The sequence below is a fragment of the Acanthisitta chloris genome, unplaced genomic scaffold, assembly GCF_000695815.1.
Source record: "Acanthisitta chloris isolate BGI_N310 unplaced genomic scaffold, ASM69581v1 scaffold18750, whole genome shotgun sequence".
In the NCBI taxonomy this organism is placed as follows: domain Eukaryota; kingdom Metazoa; phylum Chordata; class Aves; order Passeriformes; family Acanthisittidae; genus Acanthisitta; species Acanthisitta chloris.
The window spans coordinates 57831-64397 of record NW_008650129.1 but is presented as its reverse complement, the minus strand read 5'-3'; the positions used below and the strand labels follow the sequence as shown (position 1 = coordinate 64397).

Sequence of the window (6567 nt, the reverse complement as noted above, 5' to 3'; positions counted from 1 at the left end):
CAGCAGGATAGTTGTTGGTGTTTATCTTTCTGCTTTTGTTGTTTTGAAAACTGCTTGCACTTGGCAAAGAGTCAAGAAGAAAAGTAAGCTAGTTATTCCATGTATATGCCTCAGAGTTTGGGAAACTTACATACGTGTTTTTCCAGATTTAATTAAAGCAGATCAGATTCAGTCATGTATTCGTGTCCAAGAATACTTAAATGGGGAGCAATGAACCTTACCAGTCTCAGGATGAACTGGTATAAGCATCCATAGAGTGCATAGTTGCTAGATTTGCAGGGGAATTCATGTATTTTTAGATCAGTTGATAGAACTGGGAAAAGCAGACAAGCTTTTGGGCATGCAAATTCTTCATCAGGTCTTGAAAACTTTTTTGGGTATAACAGGAGATACTGCCTCTCCCTGAATATAGTGAGTCTTCTGTATCTGCCTGTGCTCTCAGCAAAAGTGGTAGTGGTGTACAATTTCTGTGTGACTCACATAGAATGTTAGCATGATGGGGTTTGGTAACTCTGCAGGTTGCTGCTGTTTCTTTGTCTCAGGAGGTGGTGGAGACAGATAACATCTGCAGATTCCAAAAGGGATTGGACGAATTCATGGGTATGAGGAAACAGCCTCCAGTTGCAGCAGGGGAGATTTAGTTTGGATATTAGGGAAAATTTCTTCACTCAAAGGGTGGTCAGGCGTTGGAACAGACTGCACAGGGAAGTGGTGGAATCACTCTCCCTGGAAGCATTCAAGAAATGTCCGGATGTGGCACTTGGTGACATGTTTTAGTGGTGAACATGGCAGTGCTGGGTTAAAGGTTGGACTCGATGACCTTTGAAGTCTTTTTCAACCTGAATGGTTCTGTGATGCTATGTCCAAACTGGATGCTTATTGGAATAGGCAGGATATTTGTATGACTGTGACTGTGGATGCTGGGAAGAGGAATGAGCCACAGAGAGTGGCCGAGCTCATATGTTCTCCCTAAATAACTGTGCCCGTCAGTGTGGTAATAGGTGAGGCATTGTTTGATCCAGTGTGGTACCATCTAATTTCTCAACTTCAGATAATCAGTTGGTCTTGCACATCCTAAAGACTTATCTCAAACCAGCAATAGGCATTTGAATGAAATACGTGGCCTGTGTATTTCAAAGTCCCCAGCAAACATCTTTACACTATTGAGAACACATGCATAATGACATGAATTAATGACTTTATAGATAGCCACATTTAGCTTTGTTTTTTCACTTTGAGTTATTAAGCTTTGTTTCATTTTGGATGTGTGTATATAGAAAACATGTGCTCCAAAGAATCTGAGAGCTGGTCATTCTTTAGGGGAGCATGCTCTCTTATACAGGAGAAGATAAATATTTTAAGGCGCATCCCATGTTAATAATTGTTTTTAGAGTTCATAGTATCAACATGGGACTGTTTGGTGCAAAGCATGAAGCCTTATCATGGGAAGTAGGATTTCTGGTTATGGCCTCAGTATTGGTATATTTATTCATGCACTTAATGAGTATTTTGCTTGTTTACAGTAGGGTGTTTCTTGGTTTTGTCTTTGGTATACTCTAAGTTTCTGACTGAGTGTATGTTTTTTATTTAAATCTAATCTTTGGGTATCTTTTGGGGATTTTGGCCACACTCCCCTGGTATTCCCTTGATTTGGTGTACCTAAGAAGGGTGATACTAAACTTAAATAAGGTGCATTTTAGGTGTTTATGTGAGCTATTTTGTCTTATGTTGTTTGGTTCTGAATCCAGGTGAATATCTGCCTTTGCTTTAGGAAAATAAAAGGATAGTTTTTTCTGTATGAAGTGTGGTATACTTGAGATTTCAGTTGCTCCTTAAGTGAACTTCCATAGTTTTCTTACCTGAGTGTGTGAGATTTATAGTTATTCCCTCTCCACATAAACCTTTCCCAGTACCAATGGTGCTATAAGGATTTAAGTGATCTCCCTGGCACATCTGCACCTGTAGCTGCTCCCTAAACTGGATGTTCTTGGCACAGTTGGGTTTGTGCTGTGTTTTTCTTTAAAAGCACACATAAAAATTATAACCAGAGCTGTTTATGTCTTTATTTTAAACTAAATTACATAGGCAGAAACCATCTTAGGAAACAATTAATGCATGCAGGTACTTTAAGTAGATTTCAGGGAACAAAGAAATCCCCAGGAAAAAAAGGGACAAAATGGTACAGTGGTCTCCTGACCTGGATCAGCTGCTGCTGGAAGAGCAGGGATGAGTATTCATTTCTGCTCTGCCTTGGGAGGTGCAAGGATCCTCGCCCAGCTGGAGCCAGGCAGGCAACTTCTCCAGTTTTCCCATCCATTGTTATCTCAAATCCTTTGAAGCTTCTTTATCAATGTTGTCTTACCCTTTCTGCATAGTTCTGTAAGGGCCTTTTATAATTTCCTGGGCCAGGTGGTGGTATAAAACCAGTTAGAGAAACAGTGCTGCTGCTGTTATTGAAATAATTGCCTCTTGCGTTTTCCCCGGCCTGTCAGAACACGCACTTAGCTCTTTTTCATAGGTCATGGCACATAAACCTCCTGTAATGTACTGCTAATGGGGATCTCAAAGCAGATTATGTTATGATTAAAGCCGGTGTACAAATGAGATTGTTCTTCTGAGAAATTCAGACCAGTTGCCTGCACTTCTAGCAATAATAGCACATATTCAGTATACTAAGTCTGAATGCCAGGCTTGCCATTACCACAAGAGTTCAATGTTGTCTTTACCCCATGTTACATTTCTTTCTGGAGTAAGAAATAAAATTTTCATAATGTTTGGTGGTTACCGAGAAATTTCCTCACTATCCCATCTGGTGAAACCAGTGTGCTTTAATGGAGAATGGTAATAGCTTCTGACACTCACCAGAACTTCATGTGTCTTAGTTAATGCAGATAGGTTTTGTTTGCTTGGGCCTTCCCACCGGCATTTAAAATGCAAATGTTGGGTCTAGGTAGTTAATGGTAGTTAGCAGTTGTCCCTTACTACTTGATTTCTGAGTTATTTGATGTCAGCCTCCTTTCTACTTGAAAGTGGGCCTGGCTTTGAAAGGAAGAGAGCCAGTGTGTGAACCACTGAGGTGGGACAGATGCTGCTGGTGGGGGACAGGTGGGTTTGGTGTGTGTTAAATAGTTCAGGGGAGTATTCTCAATAAAGTAAGTAATGGTAGTACCTTGGGAGCAGATAATCCATGTTTTGCTTCCACCGTATAAAAAAAATATTCCGAAATGGGTTTTAATGATTGCTTATTTTGTCCTAACCTACCTATTTGACTGCCAATTCAAAATGGGTAATTTTGATCAATGTGTTACTATGAGGGCTCTATAAATGAAGTGAGTGAAGATTTAGATGCTGTGGGATAGAGAATGTACTAGCAAATGTGGCAGTTTTAAATTATCCAGTTGCAGATAACAACAGAGAAAGCAGCTCTTTGGATTTGAGGTTTGTTTTGGTGGTTTTTTGCTGTTCTTTTTGTCTGGTTGGTTTTGGTTTTTTTATGATTTGGTGTTTTTGTTTTGTTTTGAGGTGGTTTTTTTGGAAAAGAATGGTTCAGGGCTGAAAAGTAAGGTGAAAAGTCAGTGATACTGGTACCACCACAATTCATTTTAGTAGTGTCAGAGACCAGTAGTTGTAATGCTTCTGTTTCAAAGTAACACCAATCTTTTGGTACCTCCTAATGAATGAGAAATATTTATGCATTTGTTATCATCTTTTTAGTGACAGACCTTTCTTCTGAGGAGGACAGCAAAATGTTTCTTAGAACTAAAAGTAGCCTTGAGTGTACATTTGTCCAGTAATCTAAAGGTGCAAAGGAACAATGAACGTGCCTTGGAGCATCTGTCATGCTGCAGAAAACAGAAACTTAAACTTTTTTTAATCTTGCGGCCTTCCTTTCAGTATTTGTTCCATTGTTCTAGGCAAAAGAATTGTATTTCAGGTTGAGTCTGCTCCTTCACCCTTCTGGGAATAGCAGATTGTATTTACTGGTTACTTTTGACACTGTTCCTCCAAGATGCTGCAAATGTATATGTAATTGATATTGACAACATTTATAGCTGTGTCAGTGTGTTTCCAGCAAAGTCTTTCCTTTGGAAAGGGCTGGGGAGGGAGGAGTACCATGTGACAACAAAACATTAAGATCCCAATGTTGGTTTAATTAAATGCTGTTTCCTATTTTCCCCACTGCTGATTTAGAATAATCCATTGGTTTCCCAGAAATGAGCATCTCAATGCAAAATATAAGTTTAGTTTTTCCTTCCAAACTCTGCTCTAGTGACTGAATCCCCAGAGGTCAATTAAGTGTCCATGAAAGCCTTCCTGGAATATTGAATTTCATATTAAAATCTGTGTGGTTAAGCACTTTGTGTTGATACATATTCCTCTTTGATGTACTCAACTTTGTTAAGGTTGAGACATACTTCTAATGAGCAGCATTGCACCAGATAAATGTGGTGCTGTTTAGGGACAGGCTGAGTTAGGGAAGGGCCTTTTTTGCAATTGCAAAATTCCCATTCAGAAACACTAATAAAATGATGCAGGGTATAAATACCATTTAGAGTTTTCAAACACCTATGCTGAGATTTGAGTGCACGAAATGCATTTTAGGTATTGGAGGTGTTATATTTATACACAAACCACATCATCTTTTGACTGAATATTATTGAAGGATTTATTTTTCTGATAAGTAGAGGCCAGTATGTAGATTTTATTTTTTTATCTGTTTTTTTAAAGATTATGATTAGTTTCTCATCTGAAGAAGGTAGGTTCCTTCTGTTGCATCAGCTCTGCAGTCTTGTCCTGTCTTCTCATCTCCCCTGTGGTCCTAGCTGGCTTCTGCCACCCTTAGTTATAAGTAAAATTCTTTCTCTGGAATTGTACATCAGGTTTTAAAGGAATAGCTTCGATAATAGGCTGTTTAGGTTTCCTATCAGGCTTCATTATCCTTGGTCATGTGTTATCACTGGCTTTCTTTTTCTGTTTTGCTTTCTTCAGCCTGCCCTTTTCTTTTCCCCTCCCTGCTTCTCTTTCTCACGTACACATTGTGCAGCTGGTAGGCTTCTGCCAGCTGGTAGGCTTCTGCCAGCTCCGAGGGCTTGTCAGCAAAGAGTGAGTCAGATGGCTCAGATCGCTGTTTCCCCTGCCCCGAGAGGCTGAATGCAGAGTCTGCTGGCAGTCCCAGCTCTGCTCTCGGGAGCTGGAAATGAGCAAGAATGGACGAAGCAATTCTTGGCTATCAGATATAAGGACTAAGCTGTTTTGCTGACTTCTCACTTTTGGCTTTTATGGACCATGAGGAAACGAATTCTGTAATTGTTAGGCGTGTCTAAGCAGAGTCCAAGTCAGTGAGACATAGAAATGTTGGAGAGAAGTGGTAGTAGTACTGTTGCTTGGGAATATTGATGCTTGACATAAGCAGTTTGATAAGGACTTGGGTGCATGCAGGCGCTGGGATTCTCATCCTGGGTCTGTACACCACTCTCGGAGCTCCTCTTTCCTGAGGGTTGGTCAGGTGCCTGACCTTGGGTCTGGAATTACTCTATTTTGTAGTGTCAAGTTAATTATTTTATACTTCTAGGGTAGCATGTGAAACTACATGAAAGACTCACAGCGAATTATTTTGCTCAGGATAAGTGTATGCAGTGTTTAGGGTTTTCTTTCCTTCCAAGAAACCTGATGCAAGTCAGTGTGTCCATGGTTTGGTTTTGTGGTAAGAGAAAGTTCCCTTAGTATTGGGGTGGCTTTTAGTTATACAGCTTTACAGTTTAGTCTGCTATACAACCTGACAGAAAATGCACATACTGTAAGAACAACATATGCACTCTGGGAAGATACTCAAATCTTGTGATTGAAAAATGACAGCAATCTGGCAGAACTATGCTGGTATCTCCCTACTTTTTTTAAAAAATCAGAATAATAGCAACTTTCTTGCTTTAATAGAATCTTGACATATTCTTGTGCAAATATGTTTGAGATGTACTGATGTATTCTCTTTTGACAGTAGGAAAAATTCTGAAGTCCAATTCTTTCCATCTTGAATGAGAGAGAGGAAGATGTTGGTGAACTGCATTTTTCCAATACCACTAATGTAGTATATAGTCCAGGTGTGAAAGGTTTTATTAAATGAAAGGATTGTCATGAGAGAGAATTTTTGTCTTAGGTATTTGTTTCATGCCTCTTTTCAATGTCTCCCTGTTGATTTTGGTAAAAGAAAGAGGTAGCTGAAGCAGGCTGATGTGGCCAGAGCACATAGAGAAACTTTTGACAGAGTTGGGGGTACAATAATAAGACTTGTAGTCTCTCAGGTGGTGTTACAAATACTCCATAAAAATAGATGTGGTTTAAGTTCTTGACATCATCTTTTTACTGCATGTATTTGGAGCAGGGTCTGTGTGTGAGAGGGAGTAGGATGGTGTCGGTGGTGCTAAAGGCAGAAGCTGCTGGGGTGTTCTGCCCAGGGGCTGGGTGGATCCCCTGTCCGCTCTCCAGAAGGTTTGGTGGCTACTTTCGTCCGTCTTGTGCAGTCTAGGAAATTGCACCACATTAACTTTGAAGCACATGCAGTTCATATGC

General features: G+C 40.0%; 1 protein-coding gene across 1 annotated transcript in view; it reads left to right on the top strand.

Moving 5' to 3' along the window:
* Positions 1-6567, top strand: part of FGD6 (FYVE, RhoGEF and PH domain containing 6) — a gene marked incomplete at its 5' end in the record, with an annotated part of 61022 nt that overhangs the window by 2569 nt on the left and 51886 nt on the right. The window lies entirely within an intron of this gene.